The following is a 24,764-nucleotide window of genomic DNA, read 5'->3' as shown; positions in this document are numbered from 1 at the left end:
CTCACTATCCTTTCTTCAGGACCACCATCACTGGGATACGACACTGATACTATGTTTGTCAAACAGTGATACCCATGGACATCTAGAAAGGGTATCATAAGTCTTGCACTATTTTACTTTCCAGGACTGATGGTCTGACCAGGATCAACAGTGATCACCTCATGGTCTGAGGTTGGTAATTAATAGCTTGCTGTGGAGGTATAGCATCTGTCACCAAACAAACAAAAAAACAGCTTCAGAATGAATTCTCCATCAAATATTTTAGAGTTACTAACAAGGTAACCACCACCAAGTACTGATACTGGGATCCAACACCCTGATACCATGTTTGCCATGCAGTGCTACCTGTAGACATCCAGAAAAGGGATCCTAAGTCTTGCACTACTTTGGCTATTCAGGACCAATGGCTTGCCCACGATCAAGAGTGTTTCAGTACGTTCCACCGCATTAATCCGAGTTCGGTAACTAACAGCTTGCTGTGAAGGTGGTATAGCATTTGCCACCAAACAAAAAATCACCTTTAAATGTTTCAGAGGGACTAACAAGGACCCACCAAATACTGATACTGAAGATACATCATTTGATAACAGAAGTAAGAAACAAAAGATATGTGATACCAGTCTAAATGGACAAGTTTTTCTTATCATCCATGCAACAGGTGAAAAGCCAATAGTGAAAATATCACCCTTCTTTATTCAAAACAGTTTAAGGAATGGAAGGGTCTCCAGAAACAGTTTCTTAACTGTTTCTGGAGATATCTCCATATATCCAGAACATAGCTCCATATCTATAGATATGGAGATATGTTCTGGTAATATCCTTGTACAATCATGTCGACATCGAGAGGTGGAATACAAATTGTAGTAACATGTCATAAAACACTGAAAACTTATCTAGACGAGTGATTTTAGAATAGAATCACCTTGATGTTCATAATGAAGAGATAATTCTGATACACTTAAACCTGCACATCTCTAAAAGCAGGAAATCTGAACTGTCAGACTGTACATTTGTATTCCACTAAGCTTCAAATGTCAGAAATATTATTTTACAGCACCTCCATGAAGTCCGGAGTCTTATCCTGGGAGACCAAATTAACCATTATGCACACAAATCTCATAACTCTCCTTTAATTCATTCACCACTCTGCATGCAAAGCATCTGCTCTGCACACTGCTACTGACTACTCTTCCACCACAGATGATTTATACTTCCCTATTTGTCATATATTGAAAATATTCACTTGCATCAATTTTATAAATCATGTCCCCTCTTTTCTGCCTATCAGATTCACTATCTTTACTTTCTTAGTTTTCATTTTTGGAACAACCTTCATATCTTCTCTCGGTGCATATTTCTCACCTTTCAAATCATTTATGCCTTCCAAAACAAATCTTTCACTTCTTTCTTCTGCATACTTATAGCTTCACTAAATTCCTTTATCTATAGGCTTTTAACACGGACATATCCCAAATTGCCCACCATGTGCCCAATGTAGTAGTAAAGAGCATAACAAACCTTTCTCTGCAAATATTGCTAAATACATCAAATATCAGAGAGACTGTCCAGTTTACTACTGGGCATGTCAGAAGTGGAGATGAAAAAGAAATACAAAAATTAAGAGCAGAACACATATCATGATGGTAAATGGAAATCAGCCATCACTACACTGATTATGAGAACGTCTTATGTGGATCACCCAAACACTGTGGGATAATGCCAACACATATGGAGAAGGGCATATCATTGAATAAGTCCCTGACAATAATGACCTCTTCCTTTTGAATAATGGACTCAACACCCTCCATACACAAACTGACTCATATTCTGCAATACATCTTGCTATTTGTTCTCCTTCCATTCTTCCAATCTCAATGTGGGATGTCAAAGAGAACATATATGAAAGAACACATTTTCCTGTTCTGTGAACAATCTCTTCACGGGAACCATGTTTGCCTACATAAATCCCTACGTGGAAAATGTTCCAGGCTGATTGGAATGCATTTTTCCATCTTACCAAATTTAATGCCATTATACTCAGTCAAAACTTATCAATTAAGCAGTAAAGTACATAACAGACTGTATTGCATAGGTGGTAACAGCCTCAATTCCAACTATCCAGAGCCCTGGTGGAAGTAAGAGCTCTGGATAGCCAGAAAAAAAAATTGTACTTTGTAGATAATCCATGGCATGAACTTTAATAGCTTTTAAATGTGCTAAAGCCAAAGCATGTTTTATGAAAAATCATTGTCAAAAACAATCTAAGACCCATGTTACGTAACCATGGAGGGCACAAGAATTGTCCCTTAGTAGTGGCTGCCATACACATGTTGCTCAGATAAATCATTATTCTGTAGTAGATATTGACATTGTAAATAAAATTGGTGGTATTTTCTTTACTTTAGACTGTGCTGTTTAGTCTTTGTCAAATAATATCTGATATTTTGAAAGAATATCACATATTATTATGTGATATTCTTTCAAAAATATTCTTTGTTATGGCACTGATGCATACAAGAAAAATGGTGCCCAAGACATTCATGTTGACAGATATCAATGTATGGGATTTGTGCAATGTATCATGTGTTTAATGTATTCGTTGATGAGAGTGGGAATGGAGATAATATTTGTCTGAAATATTTCACAACTGAGTAAGGAATGCTAGCCGTATCATGAGTAAGAAAGAAGTGACCGATATAAGGTAGGGTTTTGAAAGTGTTGTGGAGAATGTGGAGAAGCAGAAAATAATAATAATGCATGAAATATGAATGACAGTTTGACGGAAGTAGTTGAAATTAATAATATGGATGAGATGCCAGTGCAGAAAGAAATTGCACACTTGTGGACTCTTTCACAGGATAAAACATGAGCTCAAGCAACTAAAGAAACGATTGGCATGTACTACCGAAGGATAGAGAATGAAAGAAACTGTGAATGAGAAAAGCATAAAAGTGCAAGATACTATGAGAAAAGAGATAGCATTTTATGGCAATTTGATATTAAGAGGTAATCTTAATAAAAACAAGTGCTGAAAGCATGTTTTCCAGGTGCAAAGATAAAGGAGTTTAGTGAAGCTTTAAGTTTGCAGAATAAATGCAGGCACAAATGATCTGAAAAGTGAGAAACGTGCAATGAGAAATGATATGACTTGTTAAAAGAAGCAAAAATGAAGAGGAAGAAAGTAAAGATTGCGAGTCTTCTGCCTCGGTATGATAGGAGAGAATTGAGAAAAGCAGCATGATTACCAATGAGGAATGCTGTGCAGGTCATAGATGTCTAGAGTGAATTTGATCAACATAAGTATATGCCTGTATATGCCTCATGAACTGCAGTTAAATGATTCTGCAATTAGATGCTTGGAGTTTCATTCAATGAGAGTATGGAAGTGCAAAACTAGCAAACTAGAGATGATGGGAAGAGCGGGGAGTGGCAATCAAGCACTTGTCTAGCTATCCTGGGACCAATTGGTGTGAGTTCAGGAATGACTGTGTGCAAATAGCCACTGCTGGGATCGATAGGCCTTAGTACAGGAATGATCATGAAGAGCTGGATGCAGTTTCCAAAGTTTGAAATCTCTATGAACAGGTAATGATATTATGTAAGGGTAACTGTGGGTGCAAAGGGATGTTGAAATGCATGTATAGAAATGCCTGAAGTATCAGAAATAATGGTGAAGGGTTTTGGCCACTGGTCAGCAAATTGGCCAAATATTACTGGCATCAGCAACACCTGGTTGTCACAGAATCACATAGTAACAGGAATAGACTCTAGTAGATGTACACTAAGAGAAGATAGAAGAAATATGGCAGGAGGACAGGTATTATTAATGGTAGCTGAAAAACCTTAAACCAACAAATATACAACTTGAGGAAGATTGCAGATTTGATGGAAATGGTTCATTTGAGAATGACTGGTGTAAGATAGAGGTCAAATGAACAAAATATGTTCTGGATTGCTGTTATCATCCACAGTTTCTTCTACACTTGAGGTCCAGAAGAAAATATGGATGACATGCCTCAGCAGATTAGCACAATGAGTGCAGACCAAGCAATTATCATGTGAGACTACAGCTATGGTGATATAGATTGGAAGGAGGAAAGGCACATGGCAAAATGAAAATGGAATTTACACAGTTAGTAAGGGATAATTATCTGAAACCAACACTCATACCTATGGTTCCCATCATTATGTTTGGTTTCAGATAATTATCCCCTATTAACTGTGTAAATTCCATTTTCATTTTGCCATGTGCCTTTCCTCCTTGAAATTTATATCACCATACCTGTAATCTCACGTGATAATTGCTTGGTCTGCACTCATTGTGCTAATCTGCTGAGGCACATCATCCACATTTTCTTCTGGACCTCAAGTGTAGAAGAAACTGTGGATGATAACAGCAATCCACAACATGTTTTGTTCTTTTGACCTGTATCTTACACCAGACATTCTCGAATCAACCATTTCCATCAAATCTGCAATCTAGCTCAAGTTGTATATTTGTTGGTTATGCCAATAATTTTTGGCCGAGTTACTGAAGTGTCATGGTATAAGAAACTACATGGAATGAATGTCATCAGTACTGATAGGAAAGAGGTCACGGATTGCTTGAGCGAGGAAGTATCACGTGCACATACATGGTCAGGAGGATAAAGCAAGTAGGGATTAAGTGGTTGACTAGCTATATAAAAAAGCAGGAGCTGCAAAAACAGACAGCATTGTGGAAGGAACATAAATAACAAGGTGGACAGCATGCCGGTGAGCAGTATAAAGGAGAAGCAATAAGGGTAACTAGTTAGGTAAGGAAGGCTAACAGTATTTGAGAGAAACAAGCTAAGCAGAACAAAGTAAATCCAAATGTTTTTTGCTACATAGCAAGTAATAGAAAGGATGATTCTGGGAAGGTAACTTTACTTAGGGGGATGCTTAAGGGTCAAAGCTGTATAACTGAGACGAGATCTCCACATAGCCTTTAAAGGAATGCGGAGAACCGACTAGGGCTTCTGACTGAATGTCCAAGCCTCACCTTCTCATGGTGTACACTGTTGGGTATCTACCTGGATACTGAATGAAAGAGGATGAGCTGGTAAATTGGGATTTAGCAGAAAAAAATTATATTCTTATTGGTTAAACCAAAATACAAAATGATGGTACAACATGACAAAATTTCATGTTGGCTGGAGCATTGCCTGGTTAAACAAGGCCCCTGTTGTTTTTGCAAGGGAACCAGGGCAAACAGGAAAAAGTCAGCTACCAGAACAAATCTGAAAACACACCACACCCCAACTCAACATCACCAGAGTTAAAGATTGGTACTATCAACATAAGAAGCCTGAATGGCAAAGAAATGGAGCTAGATGAGGAATTAGATAACTACAAGGTTGACATAATAGGGGTGACAAACAAAAAAGACAAAAACTGCTGAGATCTTTCTGAGCAATAAATACAAAATGTTATATTCAGGCAATAAGAATTAAGGAAAAGAAGAAGTAGCCACAGTAGTGCAAGTCTTGAGAAAGCTAGTCAGTTAGTAGCAAAACGGGAGCCAATATTGTACGAACATACGTACAAATTAAAAATCCAGAAATACGGAGGTATTTCCCTACTGAGGGTTCCTGGTAAGATATATGCAAGTATACTTGAGTAACGGTTGACAAGAATTGTGGAAGAAAAGCTTGCTGAAGAACAAGCTGGATTCAGGTCAAATAGAGGCTGTCAGGATCAGATCTTCACTTTATGACAAATAGTGGAGAAATCATGGGAATATAACAAAGATCTGTATTTAAGTTTTGTTGATTTGGAAAAGGCATATGACAATACGCTACAGTTATATGGTGTCAGTGGGGCATTATATCAAGCAATACTTAGTCTTTATTTGAGTTGTAAGTCAGCAATTAGAATTGTAGGAAGTACAGGATGTTGGTTTAATGTTAAATCTGGTGCGAGACAAGGATGTACATTATTCCCTCTGTTATTCATTATCTATATGGATCACATTATAAAGGAAAGTGGTAATAAACATTATATCAAAATTGGAGATGTTAATGTCCACTTTTTGCTTTATGCAGATGATGTTATACTTCTAATTAAATCCGCTATAAGTTTGCAAGATTCCCTGACTAAATTGAAATACTGTTGTAATAGATATGGTATGAAGGTCAGCAATAAAAAGACTAAGACAATGAGAACAGGCAAAATCATTGAAAATATCAACTGTGTTATAAATGAAGAACCTGTGGAACAAGTAAAACATTTCAGCTACTTATGCACGATTTTTAGTGAAGGTGGTAAATTAAATATAGAAATAGACAACAGAATCAACAAAGCTGGTATGGTAGGAATCAACTGAATAAATTCATATGGAATAAGAGAGAAATTAGTCGGAACACTAAATTAGCTGTATACAAGACAGTGTTCAAACCAATTTTAACTTATGGATCTGAGAGCTCGGTCAGACGTAAAACACTTGACCAAAGACTAGAGACCACAGATATGATTGTCCTGAGAAGGATTACAGGTGTGAACAGATGGCATCAATGGCAATGTCATATTAAAAACGAGGATATTAGGAAAAAACTCTATGTTGTCTGTATCCAGGAATGCGTTAGCAGAGCTAATCTTAGGTGGTATGGTCACTTAAACAGAATGGGGGAGGAAAGATAAGCAAAACAAGTGTTCTCTGCCAGGTGGACAGGAAACTGACCCAGAGGAAGACCAAGATATAGGTGGATTGATACGGTACAAAATGCCTTAGACGATAGAAATATAAGATCTCATAATCTTTGAGTCTTGACAAGTAACAGATTGATTTGGAGGAAAATTATAGATAGGAAGTTAGTAATGATGTAAATTTTTCATGCAGTACTATCATATCCTATACACCCCTTGATGAACTTTACTTAGTGCTAACAGCATGAAAGTGACAGAAGCAGAAGAAATAATTGAGTTACTAAATGATCACTTTGTAAGAGTATATAATCAAGTTGGTGAGTTTACAGTTACATAGATTACTGTCTGATGTGAGGATTGAGATAGATAAACAGGAGGTACTCAATATATTGAAAAATATCAAGGTAAATACAGCAGTGGGCCTGCACAGTATGTCAGCTTGTGTGCTACAAGAATGTGCAAGTGAACTGGCAGTGCCTCTATGGTATTTAACAGAAGTCTCAGCTTTGACAAGATTCCAAGGCCCAAGTGCAAATGGTGTGAGATAGTTTCATTACACAAAAATGGCTCCAAGACAGAAGTAGCAAATTACAGACATCTGCAATTTGGTTAAAGGTAAAATTTCAGGAATGGGTGGATAGGAAAATTGTAAGTGCATGGGAGGGGGAGCATAATTTTGTAAAAGGTAGGAGTTGTTTCAGCAATGGATTCACATATTATAAGGTGACAGCAGAATTGGATAAAGGAAATGTGTACAGAATGATACTGCTGGACTTTATAAATCAATTTGACAGGCTATGCCATGGAAAACTATCACATAAGTTGGAGCAAATAGGAATGGATATGAGCTGGTGGCATGTCCTAAATAGGAGGTCGCTAATATACACACTGAGTGTGGTGTATAGGAGTGGAGTCAAGGTGAATGAATGTAACTAGTGTTGTACTCAGTGCTCTGTACTAGCATCTACTCTTTAATTTGTACATTAATGATACAGTGGAAGATTGGGTGGGAGTTATTTGTTTGAGATATCAACCATTGCCCTCATCAACTGATGAAGTCAATGGTTGATAAAGGTCATGCAGATATATTACAAGATGATTTACATAAACTAGCAGTGTAGGACAATTGTTGTCAATTCAATGTAAAATGTAACGTAACGCACTTAAGGATGAAAAGATTACACTTTGCATCATACTGATGGTAGTAGTTTACAATTAATTGATGGATTTAACGATGATGATGGTGGATAGAGATTTGAAATTCAAAACACATATTACAAGATTTGACAGAATAGCACTGACCATTACTTGGATGTTGAAGAGTTACTATAGGGACTCTAAGATTGAGACAAGAAAATTTTCAATACATGGGGAGCAGGGTGACAAGGGGTCATATTTGGAAGGTGTTTAAGAGTGTGGTTAGTAAGGATGTGTGGACTAGATTCTTTACTTAGAGAGTGACAAATGATTGGAATGGATTGCCAGAGGTGGTCGTGAGCCTCAACAGTGAATAGGTTTAAGATATATGATATGTATTGTGTTAACCATGCTACCAGCTGTCTATAGACGTCATTATCATGGATACAAAGTGCATATTAAAATTTTAATACCATTGATATGACATTGAAATATGTGATGGATACAAAGCATATGAGGATGTATATTTGATCCATAATGGCCGGTAAGGTGATTAATGGATAGAATGGATGACCCATGGAGTCACTTGACTCCACAGAATAACAATATAAATAATAACAATAAGAACAAATCAGCAATATGTTGAGGTAGAAAGAGATCATTTTTGTTCACCCTACTTCGGTAGGTGCTGATGACATCCATTACGAAATGATAAAACATCTGAAATTACTAAAATATAGAGCCAAAAGGCTTTACTTCGGCAATGTAAATTTATAAAAATTTAGTGAATATTAAGTTTGCATTATTTCAAAGTCTAATACAGAAACTATAAAAGTTTCATATGAAATCTGACCAGAAAGCGTACAGGAACTCATAAATGCTGGCGAGTGTATTTCCAAAAGCTCTCTGGTCAAATTTCATACGAAACATTTATAGTTTCTGTGTTAGGCTTTGAAATAATGTTAGATTTAATATCCACTTTAATTTTATAATTTTGAATTGCAGAACTGAAGCCTTTGGGCTCTTTATTTTAGTAAATAATTTTACCCAACGACCAAGAGTTCTTACAGAAAATATACCTCTCCAACGTTTCAAGTTCCTTAGTACTGGAAGAGTTTTTGTTCTCTTAAGGTTTCTGCCTGGTCTCTGACAAAAACCAATCAGTTTGAAACAGCTGTCAGGCCAGTTATAAAAACACACCAATAGGAGGTGAATATATATGGACTCTTGAGCATAGTGATTATGTCTCCTATAAGGTCTGGCTAGAGCAATTCAGAAACGCTGGCAAGTGTATTCCCATAAGCTCTCTGGTCAAATTTCATATTTTATAGTTTCTGTATTCGGCTTTGAAATAATGCTGGATTTAATATCCACTAGATTTTTATAATGTATGGATTTTCTCTAATTATATTACAGATGAGTTTCCAGATTCTTGGCATAAGTCGGTTGTTATCGCTGTCCCAAAACCAGGAAAGAATCCAACACAAGCAAACCATTATCTAACCAGCTGCCTTTCTATGATATAAGAGGAAATATTTGATGATAGACTTCTCGGGTATTTGGAAAGCAACAAAAATATTCTCTTCACTACCCAATGTGGCTTTCGTAGACATCATTTGACTTTCGACATTAGTCCATTTAAATGTACTTGTATAAGAGACACATTCTCCAAAAAAGGAATATCTGATTTCAATATTCTTTGACACGGGAAAAGGTTATGACCAGTGCTGAGCTATAAGGGGATTGCATGAGCCCTTCATTAAATTTTTCTCAAATTTGTGAGCCCCTTGTCCTTCTTGTTTAATAACCTTCTAGAACTAGAAAATACAACCATTGAATGTATTTAAAGCAGCAATTCCATGCTACTGTAATTGCTACTTTAAATTCATATGGATTTTCTGATAACTATATGAAAAATCATTTCATTGCATTTTATTCTGATGGAGCTAGTGTAATGTTAGGGAACAAATCAGGTGTTGCAATCAAACTGCTACAAAAATTTCCCAACGTTGTGATTTGGCATTGTGTTCATTGTTTACACTTAGCATTAGACAATTCGATAAAAAACATTAAAGAAATAAATAATTTTAAAAATATTTATGGATAAATTATATGCTTTTTATCATCAATCACCAAAAAATCAACAAGAATTAAATATGATTGCAAAACACCTTGGTATCAAAAAATTTTAAAGAGCGAGCATGTGTTTGGATAATGATGGGCAGCTTGCAATTTACGAATGGCTCTTGCTTTGTGGAGAAATTAGTCAGCTTTATGCAAGCATTTTCCATCGAATGATAAATATAATGAAGTTTTAAAACAACTTCTCAATTGGAATTTTTAAAACATCTAGCATTAATAATTGATATCCTATAGGAATTATCATATCTGTCAGAAGCTCTACAAAGTCGCAACATAAATATTATAAGGATTAAGTTAGTTCTTTTTTTTGCTCGACGATGCGAGCCCTTTGTTAAAATTTTCATAGCTCAGCAATGGTTATGACACAGCCTGGACATAAGGCATATCAAGAGACCTCTATAACCTAGATCTCAGAGGATACCTTCCTGCATTTATAAAAACTGAGTTTTACATTGGTCATATCTACTACTCAAGCAATCTCTGACCATTGAAATGCACTAATGACATTCTTTCCTTGTAGCTTCTCAAGCCATGGCACTTTTCCAAAATGACTCCTGAGTCTCATAATCACCAGCCTTATACATGAACACAAACCCCTTCTTGACACAGTCTGCTATGTCTCTATCAATAGCAACCCATCACAATGGCTCTTTGCATCTTAGTTAGAATTCAAACCTAGGTGTTTCAAGGAAGGAGGAAAATAACTAGCTTCTGATCTAATGTCCAATCCTCACCTTGTGGTGTACACCATGGGATAATAATGTGGGATTTATCTGAGCAAACCATATTCTTATTGGCTTAAACCGAAACACAAAATGATGGTACAATATGATGGAATTTCTTGCTGACTGGGGAAATGCCCTGTTAAACAAAATCCAACTATTTTCATTAGGAAACCAGGGTGAAAAGACAGCTACTTAAAGAAGCTCCACAAACTTCAAATCACTATCAGCAGAATTGAAAGATGTTATTGCGAAAGTGGAACTGACAGAATCAGAGAAGTACCATGTCGGCATAACTAGGGTTGCAAAAAAAAAGGAGACAAACTGGATGAACTTTACAATTTACTTTTACTCTTGTAGCATGAGGGTAGTGCATTTTCAGCAGAGGTATAGAGTATTTTTCTGCTGAAAACCTGAATGCATTAACCATGCTACTGGCCAGGATATATATATATACATCCACATTTCCATGGATGCAAAGTGCATATTAAAATTGTAATACCATTGATATTACATTGAAATTTATGATGGATACCAAGCTTTTGACAGTGCATATTTGATCTTTAATGGCCAGTAAGGTGGTTAATAAGATCACAAGAAAATACCAGATCAATTGCACTCTTATTAATGGATTTAGATTTTCAGCAGAAAATCTCTGTAAACCACTGCTGAAAATGCACTTAATGGATTTGAGCAAAAAATAATCCAAAAAACTCTCAGCACGGCTCACTAAACCAATGTGGAAAAACAAGATTTCAAGAACAATCTCACTACCATACATCACAAATATCATGAACAGATTAGCGAGATTGCTCTGGAAGTACAATGTAAAAGTAGCCTTTTCCCCTTTAGAAAAAATATCAAGATTTCTATATCCACCGAAACCTTCGCACCATCCCATAAAAAACCAGAGTCTATCAAATCTATTGTTCTTGTGGCATTTATTATGTAGGCCAGACAGGAATGTCAAGCGAAATCCGTTTGACAGAACATAAAAAAACAGCAAATAGAAGAATACAAATAAGGCCTGGCTTTCCACACAACTTTCACTGTCCATAAAGTACTTTGTGAAAAACGATTATGTCATATATTGATAAAAACTGTTTCACGAGGAAATTCAAGGAACCAGCAAAGATGATTAGAAATCCTACACAGTGCAACAAAAATCAAGGTTTCATATTATACCAACTGTGGTTGTCATTCATAAAAAATCTAACTTCCTCAGATGTCAGACATAACACATGTGAAGCACAGAACGTGACAACAAATAACAATGTTCCAACAAACATTCAGTAATGAATGTTTCAATTTTCAATTTTACAGTTGGAAACACCTAATGGACTGAATTTAATCTTTATTAGTTTTGGTTAACATTTTTATACACCAATATCGCTGATGATCTAAGTAATACGACTTACCAAAATTTTCAGGTTTTCACTTATCCTGTTGGCATTTAATAAACATACAGTCTCAATACCGGAATCTGTCTCGCAACCAACTGACCCAGAGAAACCTTCGTATACAAATGCACCATTTAATTTTACAGAAATCTTTCATTTTTTCCTACATGTTCATCAACTTTTGAAAAGTACAAGAGAGCAATGAATTTCCTCCGAACTCTGCCTTCTACAGAATAGGGTGCCAATTAATCTTCAGTGTATTTTTATTGTGTGCATATACATTGCTGGATTATATGTCTCAAGTCTATTGTTTAGCAAAGTGAGTAACCTATAAGTGTTGGATCCCATTTATCACAGGGTATATGGCACCAGTCTAGCTGCTGTTGCCTTTTGTACATTGCCCACTCAAACCCTTTGTGATGAAGGAAATGAACCAGTTCCATAAATTAGATGAAAACAGCTTTCTTTTAATTAACCTCTATTTTAAGGGTTAATTAAAAGAAAGCTGTTTTTCATCTAATTGATGGAACTGGTTCATTTTCTTCATCACAATGTTTTAAGTGGGCAATGTACAAAAGGCAACAGCAGCTAGACTGTGCCATATACCCTGATGATAGGTGGGATCCAACACTTATAGGCTACTCGCTTTACTTGGTGCAAGTAATGTCAATTCCATGCCAATAGCTACCACAGCCTTGTTAACATGCATATGAAAATAATGTATGGCAGCTGATGTGTGATATTGAGCCCCCACCATCCCCAATCTAGTTTACATACGATGTTGTTGATGGGGGCTCAATATCACACATCAGCTGCCATACATTATTTTCATATGCATGTTAACGAGGCTGTGGTAGCTATCGGCATGAAATTGACATTACCTGCACTAAGCATAACAGTATTCATCCATGACCAATTTGCACTCCATCCATCAATCTGTCACTTTTCCAGCTACAAAAGTCTCATAAACCATAATCTCTCTACCTTGAAATGTTTAAAGTACACAGGGCAGCACAAAGATTTCTTGTCTATCAATACTAATGGTTCAAGATCAGAGATTTCTGTTGGCTGTGCTGTGTTTCATGATTTTACTACCTTGAAGCAAATCCGACTCGACTGCAGTAATTATAAAGCAAAGTAGCATGTCATTCAGCTTGCACTTGTACACAGAAAGCTGTTACCAAATTTACATGGGATCTTTGAGTTCTTTACAGCCTATCACCTCTCCTATGTTGCTTTGCAACATGTTACAACTGCTGTACAAAAAACAAAATGAAGATCCCTTAATTAGGATTTTCAGTTGTGCTGGATTCCCAGCCACATTGGAATTAAGGAAAATGAGACTGCAGAGGCAGCTGGTACATCAGCTCATACTTTTTCCACATACTGTTTGGCAGTTCCCTACACATACAGATATTATAAAAGATCAAAGCTAATGACCCAGTGGCAGTCATCATGGCAGGAAGGAAGCTCTGACAAATTGCAAGATATTAAACCTGAAATTAAACAGCAATCTAGTCAATGTAGAAGAGAAGAAAGGAAGTTGATCTTGCTAGGCTCTGCATAAATCACACGCATCTTACACGTTATTTACTGAATACTAATCAACCAACTATGTGTAAAAAAGTCAACATGCACCTTACCATTTGTCACATTCTGGCAGAGTGTTGTTATACCACATCACGAGAGAGTAATTAAATTTTTCTTTATCTAGCCAAGCCATATACACTGAGGGAGATGTTACCAGACTAAGACAAATTGCATGACTTTTTAACTTTACAAAGAATTCATACAAACATATTTGATTATAAATTCTTTTTCTATGTAGATACTGCATTGTTTAACTTAATTTGTGGATATATATATTATTTATTAATTTATCCCTTTATGACCTTGTGAACTCTTATGGCAAAATATGACCTCTCCTGTCATTGCACCAATAAACCTTAAATCAACCAACCAGCAGACCTGCAGATTAATATACTTAATATATACAGTATCATATGCTATCTTCTGCAAGATAATGCAAGTCACTGTGCTAGTGTGAAGGTGGAGATTAATTAGTTCCAAGTATGATTAAGTGAGCAGCTGAAATACTGTTGCTAGTGTTTGTCAAGCTCCTTTTTAATACACATGGAGAATTTCAAAAAAAAGATTTTTCCAATCATCAAATTTATTGATTCATAGATTAAGTTTATTGGCGAATGGACAGTAAAAGTCACACAGTGCCAAACCACATGTTAAATCAGCATATCAGATAAATATAAACAGTAATAAAGCAATAAATTAAAATATCACATGTTACAAACAAATAACAAATTTTAAAAACTTTAGCAAAGCAGTATGTATATATAAATGGAATTTATAATCAAAAGTGCCAGAATAAATGAATTCTTTTTAAAAAGTTAAAAACATCATGCAATTTATCTATGTCTGATAAGATTTACCTGAGAGTATGTTGCTCAGTCAGTGTAGTAATAAATTCATTTCTTTCTTGAATGAACTGTACCTGACCAGAATGGGACAAATGGTAAGACATGCTTCATTGTTCACAAAGTTAAAGCTGGCTTCACTTGACTTCCAATGCTCAATGTTATGCACTCTATAGGTACGACTCAGTTTACATCACTTCAATTTTGAACCTCTCATAGATCACAATTGGAAGGGGTTGTGAGTCATGACAGTCAATGACTTCTTACATACAGATGGTCCCAACTTTGTAATAAAACTATAATATTAAACTATGGCCTAAAATGTAAATAATTAAACAAAAAACAGAGTACATAATGCAACAGATAAAAGAAAATTACATTAACCATGGACTAAGACCTGCAAGTGAACTGACAAACTTGCACTGGTGTCAAGACAACCGGATGCCAAAAGGTTATGTCTGATTGGTCCAACTCCCACTCTCCAGTGAAATCAATGCAAGAGACTATTGCTCTTATTAATATGGAATTTGAGATCTGGTGCAACAATGCTTACCATTAAAAAGAGGAAATGAGAAGTTCTACACCCATACTATAATTTATTATCAGAAAAGAAGAAAACTAAACGTGTGTATTATATCATTTTTAAAGCAGTAAATTTCCTTCCTTTTTCTTAAACATTATACAATGTTCAATACATAACTTTTATAAAATAAAACAATTTTCAAGTATTTTGTATTGATTACCAAAAATCATGGAATGGAACCTAATGTATTTATTATTATTATTATTAAACAAGACCTCATGGAGTCAAAGACTCATCTAGGAGGTCCTTTTATCTCACACACATCTCATCATACCAGGTCTTAAACACATTCAAACTCCTTGCAGACACCACACTCTCAGGCAAGACATTCCAATCATTCACAACTCTGCACGAAAAAAACCTGCCTCTCACTCCCCTACTCACACCCTCTTTATAGTTTCCAGGTATGACCTCTGGTTCTCCCCTGATCTCCCACTATTCTCTGTAGAACTTCTCCACCATTGATCCTATAACAACCCCTTACCAACTTGTAGGTCTCTATCATATCTCCCCTCTTCCTTCTCTCCACTAGACTGCAAATTACATCTTTTCAATCTTTCCTCATACTCGACATTCCAGAGGTCAGAGACTACCTTAGTCAGTCGCCTTTGGACCCTTTCCAACATCTCTTCATCCTTCTGAAAACCAGGTGACCAAATCTGGGCACAATAGTCCATGTGTGGCCTAATCAAAGCCTTATACAATGGAACAAGAATCTCCCTACTTCTACATGTCAGTGTCCTCCTCATCATTCCCAGAAGTCTTTGTGTTGTCTTCACAATTTTGGCGATGTGTCCCCTAAATTTTAGATCCTTATCCACTATCACTCCCAGATCTCTTATTTCCTCTACTTCCAACAATATATTCTCACCAAGCATAAATTCTGCATCCCATCTTTGTTTTCCAAATTTTAAAACCTTACATTTTGCAACACTGAACTCACATCCCCATTTGCTTGCCCAATCACTCAATTTATTCAAGTCTTCTTGCAAGGCCACAACATCTTCACTACTCTTTATGGTTCGTCCCAACTTTGCATCATCTGCAAACAACTGAATATCTCCATCCAAATCTTCGCCAATATCATTAATATACAAGTTAAATAGTAATGGCCCTAAAACAGATCCCTGAGGCACTCCACTAGTGACTTTCCTTTTCCTGGATATTGCACCCCCATACACAACTTGTTGATACCTATCAGATAGCCAGTCTCCAATCCAATGCACTAATCTAATATCCAACCCCATCTGCTCTAGTTTGACTGTCAACTTATCATGAGGTACTCTATCAAAAGCTTTTGCAAAATCCAAGTATATTACTGTGTATCCTTCTCCTCTGTCCAAGGAAGCAGTCACTTTATTGTAATAAGTAAGTAGATTACTAAAACATGACCTCCCTTTAGCAAATCCATGCTGTCCATCAAAGATTATACCATTGTTGTCAACCCAACTCTGGATCCTAGTTCTCACAAGCTTCTCCAACAACTTAACCACAACACCTGACACACAGATCGGCCTATAGTTTGATGCTTGAGTTCGATCACCTCCTTTATGAAGTGGCACAATCTTGCCCTCCTTCCACTCTTTAGGGACTTGACCAAGCGCAAGACTCGTATTAAAAAAATATGTCAAGGCAGGTGTCAACTCTCTGGCACATTCCTTCAGAATATGCGGTGATATATTATCAAGTCCCACAGCCTTATTTACATCTAGTTTACTCAACTCCCCAAACACCTCTTGCTCACTTACAGTCAGTCTCTCCTCCCCATCATCAACTGCTCTTAATCTCTCCATGAAGTCACATTGAAAGATCTTTATGAACTGCTCATTAAGTATCTCCACCACACATTCTGCAACAGCTGTCTTTATACCATTTCCTCCAATCAATGTCATCCTTCCATAATCATTCTTTCTTTTGCTGGCTACATATCGAAAGAACTCCCTAGGATTCTTTTTAGCTTCATTAGCTAACTGCTGTTCATACCTCTCTTTAGCTACTCTCACCAACCAAGTCACTCTCCTTGCCTGGTCTTTGTAGAACTCATGAAATTGGTTACTTCCACTTCTCTTATGCTGCCTCCACAATGCCCTTTTTCTCTGCATTGCATGCTTAATCTCTTTATTCATCCATCTCACACCTAACTTATTTAACCTTCTCACCCGTGGTATACATTTAGACATTGCATCCACTAAATATTTTTTGAAAATCCCCCAAGCTGCATCGATCTCTTTTCCAGCTAACTCCTCATTCCATGCTACACCTGCAAGCTGTCTCCTGAGCTCTTCATAATCACCCCCCTTGTAGTTCCACATATACCCTTTTTTCACAGGGGTCCTTGCACTGCTGGCAACCACCCAAGTAATCACCTCATGGTCACTTTCACCAATTGGTGGATGATTTGATACCTCATTGATAATTACATCCTCCGATGAGATGACCAAATCCAAGACCCTTAATCCTCTTGTGACCTCTGTTACATACTGTCTGAGGTAGTTATCCCTCAAAAACTCAAGAAACTCATTTTCTTTACTTCCAGTTGCTATCTCTTCATTCCAGTCTATATTGCCATAATTAAAATCACCCATAATAATCACCCTTTTCTTATTTGCTTGGCTTATTTGACTATACATTTCACTATCATCACCACCATCCACATTACCAGGTCTATAACAACATCCCACCAAGTATTTGATTCTATTCACCTCTATCTCACACCATACTGCCTCAAAACTACTGGCCCCATTTCCCTCTTGCATCTCTACCCTGTATGGACATAACTCTTTCTCTATCATCAATAGCACTCCCCCTCCCTTTTTACCCCTTCTATCCTCACGAAACACATCATACCTTTCCATCTCTATTCCTGTCAGGATGTCATCCTCATCTAACCATGTCTCACTTATTCCGACAATCTCTGGGTGCACAGATGCAATTAGTGCAACCATTTCATCCGCCTTGTTTCTTATACTTCTAGCATTGGTATACAAACACAACAACTCATTTCTGGATCTACAGCTAGTTCCACTGATACCACTCACTCGATGTGATCTCTCCATGCTGGACTGGGGCCATTTCCCTTTCTGCTTCTTCATTTTAGAACCCTTTGCAATTCCATCTGTTTCCTTTTGATCCCTGATCATCCCATTACTTTCCTGCCTACACATTCTCTCACCTCCTCTTGGAGCATCCACCTTTCTCTCGCTGAGAAAGGTGGATGCTCCAAGAGGAGGTGTTCCCATTACACATGTTCCCATTATAATTTTGCTTCAATTTACACCAAAAATCTCAGGAACCTATCAGAATGTCCTCTAGAGGGAGTTGTAGTGTGTTGAGAGCTCCTGATAAGATAAGTGTTATTTTAAATTACCATTGACAATTATGCTTGAATATTACATAGTTTTGTTTGCTTTTGTATCTTAGTGTGTCTGTTTGTGTGTTTTTGGTGTTGTTTCAATTATTAATTTGCTGAGATATGAGAGAAGCATGCACACGGCTCCTGTAAGAAGGAAAATGGCAAATAGTAATAATGGTTCGCCATCTTTGTTCAATAACTGTAACATAAAGGAGATTATTCAGTGTACTATCCGTGAAATGTATGCATTGCAGAGAGCGTGTTTAGATGAGGATAGTGGAGTGCATGTGTGTAGAAAATGTAAGGAAAATGAGGAATTAAAGTGTGTTTCAGGTTGGGAGTGTGATATTTTTGTCAAGTTTCAGAATGTGGAAAATAGCAATATGATAAGAAATTGCGAGGCTGTACCACAGCTATGAGGGCAGAGTAGAAAGTGAAAATGGAAGTATTAATACAGAGCAAATTAATGGTTTAACAGATAATAAAAAAGATGAGACAGATGCAATGAGTGAGATCACACGGTTGAGCAGAGCGATACATAAGGCAAAGCGGCAGTTGGAGCGTATGTACAAATGTCTACCGAGTGTACCGGCCAATAAAAAAAGTATGATAGGAAAAATAAGAGTATGATTAAATTTATAACAAAATGAAGGAGCAAGTGCTGTATGGAGATTCGTTAGTACAAGGTGTAATAGCAGAGAATTTGACAAAATCGTACCAACCTGGTACAACCATTAAGGACGTAAGTGAGTCTGTTAGGGAGCAAGAGCAAAGGGTGAAAGAAATGATAGTGGTGGTAGGTATGAATGATTTGCAAGGAGATAAAATGGAAATGATAGAGGACCTGAAGGAATTGTTTGAGGTAGCAAAAGAGAAGAGTGAGAGAGTTATGATAATTAGTCTTTTGCCATGGTATGACAGTGGAAGGAGGGCCATAATTGCAAATAACGTTATGCATGGGTTATGCAGGATGAGTGGTGTGGAATTTGCGGGTGTGTGTGGAGTGAGTTCAATGGGCGAAAGGATCTATATAAGATGGATGTTTGCATTTGAATGGATTCGGTATAAGGAGACTTGAAAAAGTGCTGTTGAATGAAGTGGATGTGTAGAATCGGGTAAATTAGATTTATTAAGGGGGGGAAGTAGATATGCAGACTTTAGGGAGGCAGTTCAGTGTATGAATGAGTATAATATGCGCGAGCCAATAAGGACAACCAATCAAAATAAGATTATTAGTATAAGGCATCAAGGTAGCAATGGGGGTCTGAATTCATCTATACTAATGCTAGGAGTATTAGTATAGATGAAGAATTTTTGGCCTTGGTTGGCACTTCCAGACCACAGGTTATTGGCATTAGTGAAACATGGCTGAGTGAAGATGATAATAGCTAGTGGGATTGAATGTGAGGAGTATAGTGTGTTCAGGAATGACAGGGAGAATAAAATGGGTGGAGGAGTATTATTGATGACATCTGACAAGCTACAGCCAAGGAGAATAGAAGTTGAATTGTAGGATAGAGGAAAGAACACATTTGAGGCCATTTGGTGTGAGATTGACGCTAGCAGAACAATATATACAATTGGGTGCTGCTATAGACCAGGTGATGGAAAAAATGGTGGAAATAGTATACATAAGCAAGTAGAAGAAATGAGTGGAAGCAGGGTAATTCTTATGGGAGATTTCAACTATGGTAGCATTGATTGGAGGGAGGAAAGGAAACATGGCAGGACGGAATTGGATTTCATGCAGTTATTAAGGGATAGCTACCTGCAATAACATGTAATGGAAAACACTAGGGGTCAGAGAGTGCTTGACCTAGTAATTACATCTGAGGATTTGACTGTAACGAATATGACCACATTGCCACCAATTGGTGAGAGTGAGCATAAGGTCTTGACTTGGGAGGTGGCTAAAGGTGTGGAATTTACTATTAAGACAGGGTACATGTGGAATTATTGGGTTGGTAAGTATGATGAGCTTAGGAGTTTGATTGGTTTAGTGCCATAGCATGTAAAACTACAAGGGCTGGATGTTGATAGTGCATGGGAGGCAGTTAAGAAGTGTTTGCAGGAGGCAATGGCTGACTGTATACCTAGAGTCCGAATAATAAATCAAGTAAGGATTAAATGGATAAATAACACCAATAAGCTTGAGCTGAAAAAAAAGAAACAACTGTGGAGGGAATTTAAGGTGAAAGGTGACCTACAGGCACACAAACGGTATAAAGCCCAGGCCAGAAAGGTAACAAGTGTGGTAAGAAAAGCAAAAGTGGATTACGAAAGAACATTAGCCATGCAGGATAAAGAGAATCCCAGTTTTTTCGATATGTTGCAAGTAAAAGAAAAAATGCATATGGCAGATTGATTTTAAAGAATGCCGCTGGTAGGGAGGTAACCAAATCAGTTGATATAGTAGAATTACTGAGAGAGCACTTTGCAAGAGTATATCATCCAGGTGGTGACATTGCAGAAATGGAAGAACCAACAGCTTATACAGGAATTGTGGTGAATGAAGTGGAGGTGAGTAGTCTATCACAAAACCTCAATGTCAATTCAACTGTGGGATTGGATGGTATACCAGCTCGTGTTGTACGAGAAGCGGCTAAATAATTGTCAGTGCCTTTGACCATTTTGTTTAATTTAAGTCTCAGGTGTGGGTTAGTCTCAAGGGGGTTCAAAGAGGGGTAAATAGTTCCACTGCATAAAGGAGGTTCCAAGACTGCTGATGAAAATTACTGGCCAATCAGCATATCAGGAATTGTTGTCATGGTCTTGGAGAAAATAGTCAAGAGGAAAATACAAAATTGGATAGATAGATGAAAATGGGATACTGTATGGGGGCAGCATGGTTTTGTGAAGGGTAGATCATGCCTCAGTAAATTGTTCATGTTTTATGACACAGTGACGGTTGAACTGGATAAGGGTAACAGGCTTACAGTGATTCTACTGGGCCTTACTAAAACCTTTGATTGGATACCACATGGAATTCTAATCAGTAAACTGCAGCATATAAGAATGGATATAGGGTTGGTGAGATGGATATTAGGGTGGTTGATGGAGAGATATCAGAGAGTGGTTTATTCAGGAGTAGAGTCCAAAAGACAGCCTGTGACTAGTTGCCACTGGGTTCTGTTCTTGGACCACTACTCTTTAATTTGTTCATTAACGATATAGAAAAGGATCTGAGAGTAACTGTGCATCTGTTTGCCGATGATGCAAAGTTAGGTAGAGCAATAGTGAATGCTCAGGATGTCAACATTTTGCAGGATGATTTGGATAGTTTGGAGTACTGGGCTAAGGAGAATGGATGTAAATTTAATGTGGAAAAATGTAAGGTTTTGCATTTTGGGGTGACAAAATTAGCAGCAGTATATCACATTGGTGGAACTGTACTCCAGGAGATTGACGAGGCCAGGAATTTGGAAGTGTTGGTGGATAGGGAGTTGAAGTTTAAGGGACACATCGCAAAAGTGGGAAAATCAGCTCATCAAATCGCTTGGTTGCTGAAAAACACTAACAAGGCGAGACAAATAGGTTATTTTTCGTCTGTATCAAGCCTTGATAAGACTCCATCTAGACTACTGTGCCCAGATATGGGTGTCAGGGTTATTTCGATGGGAAGCAGGTTGAGAGGATTCAGAGATGAGTGTTCAAGAAGTCTATGGAATGAAGTTTATGAGAACAGGTTGAAGATATGTGGGTTGCAGAAATTGTTTGATAGGCAGAAAAGGGATGATATGATTGAGACATTCAATTTACTGAAGGGTTTCTATAAGATTATTTCAGAAGATATTTTTGAGAATAGGACTGGTAGTGGGAGGACTAGGGGTCATCCATGGAAGCTTGGTAAGAGTGTGGTTAGCAAGGGTGTTAGAGCTAGGTTTTTTTACTTGAAGAGTGGTAAATGAGCAGAATAAGTTGAGAATCCACTTAATCCACCTAAGTTAAGTGGAGTTAAGTTAGGTGGAGTAAGCAGAGTCTGTTATGGGTGCCATGACTGTAAATGAGTTCAAGGAGAAGTATGATAGATACTGTGTGAATGTTGAATAGTTGTTCTTCACATGATGCGGGGCCTCCCTCGATGAGTCTAAGGAATTCTTGGAGTTGTCCGTAATAATAATAATAATAAAAATAAACCAAGTCATACTTTTTTTCAGTGTTTCTTGCCATTTTGACTGTCATTTGGTTATTAGCTTTCATATTATAAACTATGATAGTTTGTATATGAGTGAGAAACATTATCTGCAAAGAGTATGAGTTGATCCAGCAGCTGCATTTCCAATCTCATTATCCTTAATTCTAAAGTGGCTGGGAATCCAGCACAGCTGAATATCAAAATGAAGGACCTTCAATTTGTATCAAGGTTGTTGAAACTCACAAAGCACTAGATATGGATTGTAACAAATAGAGATGATTTGTAAAGAACTCAATGAATCTGTAAAAAATCATACATTCAGAATGCACAATGGCAAGCTGATTGCATGCAAGTCTACTGTATAATTACTAAAATTGAGCGAGGTCTGACAATCTGACCTCATGGCTGCCAGGTTGTGCTTGAAGAAGGATATTTGGGAACACTGCTGAGATGAATCATAGCACAGAGACTGGTTTCTCTCTGTATGGATGTCAAATACAAAAGTATCTTCTCTCACTGCACGTTCTGATTATATCCATCCATTTAATCAAACTTATTTATAAAGGTTCTCACAAACATTAACAGTAAAACTGACAAACGCTATCTCCCTCAAACTAATTCCAGCAAAAAAGTCACATCACAGTCACAACATATAAACTATGCATGCCAGAATCTCTTCACTAAAATCTCACTTTCACATCCATTTTACTGATATCTATGGCATTAACACAAACATAAATGAAGTTCACCATCACTTGCAATCTTCCAGACCAGATATCTTCTTCCTAAATGTAGTAACATTCATCATTTGTTACATTTACCAGTCCATAGACATTGAAAACCACTCAGATCTCTTCACATTAAACTTCCATTAAACTCAACCTGTAACCAGCTACTGTCCACCTCCAAAGCCTAAATTACCCAAATTATCATCCATGTGGTGGAAAAAATTGTGAACAATTATTTCCACCACATGGATGGCACCCATGCCTTTGAGAAATCAGACATATGCTGCCAGAGAATGTGTAATTTAAAATTCCCTGCTTTTGACTCTCTCGGGCTGAAGGTTTCCTTGTCCCATTTAGTAACATTCATTTGTTGCATTTACCAGTCCCCAAACACTGATTACCACTCATATGTCTTCACATTCCTTTCCTTGAAACTCAACCACCTACAATTTTTCTATCCAAATAGTGAGGTTACCTTCCAGTCAACCTCAATGCCTGCAAACTCCAACTGGGTTCCCTACTTCATCACTGAACAAGAAGAATGAAAAGCAGAAATCTTTGCAATAAGTAATGACCTAACACAAATCGTTCATCTACTGACTTGAATTCCTGATAATCATCTTCACTCTACAAATACTCTGGATCTCTAAATTCAAGACACCAAGAAATTATATTCATAGTGCAATCCTTTATCCAGCTGTAAGCGAACATAGTTTGCACGTAAAGTATCTTCACAATTAGGCCAATGACTTCACATCACCTGCCTTAGTATCCATAATTCAATGTATAATGCTATGTATTATTGGAAGGGCATTTATTGATATCTCATCTGTCGCAGTCAGATCTTGAAGGGATACCAAGTTTGAAGGAATGCAAAAAAGTGCATCACCTTATTATTAAATTACTCTGGATCAGAGATAGATGAAGTTTTTATATTGTTTATACTATTAATTAAAGATATCGAGTAATTAGATTCTTGGTTTAATACCTTAATAGAAGTGTAAGCAAACAGTTTTGAGTGAAGTATCTTCACAACTGGGCTACTTGTACATAGAGACTAATGACTTCACATCAATTGCCTTACTATCCCAATATATGACTTCTGCATTACTTCAACCTTGGTATCACTTCAGGTTCTGGCTCCCACTGATCAGACCTCAATAAACAAACTGGTCTGAATAGTGGCCCACCCCATAATACATAGCATTATACACATCTGAAATCATATGTGTATATTGCATAATGGGATACTAAGGCAACTTATGTGAAGTCAATACCCTCTACATACAAATAGGACAGTTGTAAATATACTTCACATGCAAATTATCTTTGCTTCCAGCTGGATAAAGGATTAAACTAAGAATATAATTCTTTGGCATTTTTAATTTGTAGTATAACTAAACTAAAGAGCTTCCGTAGCTGATTCAGCATAGACAAAATTCTTTGTTCGGAAAGACCTTGGATCCT

The sequence above is a fragment of the Typopeltis vanoorti genome, chromosome 2 (genome assembly GCF_054136105.1).
Source record: "Typopeltis vanoorti isolate ZY-2024b chromosome 2, IOZ_Tvanoo_1.0, whole genome shotgun sequence".
NCBI lineage: Eukaryota > Metazoa > Arthropoda > Arachnida > Uropygi > Thelyphonidae > Typopeltis > Typopeltis vanoorti.
Note: the sequence above shows the minus strand (reverse complement) of the source record.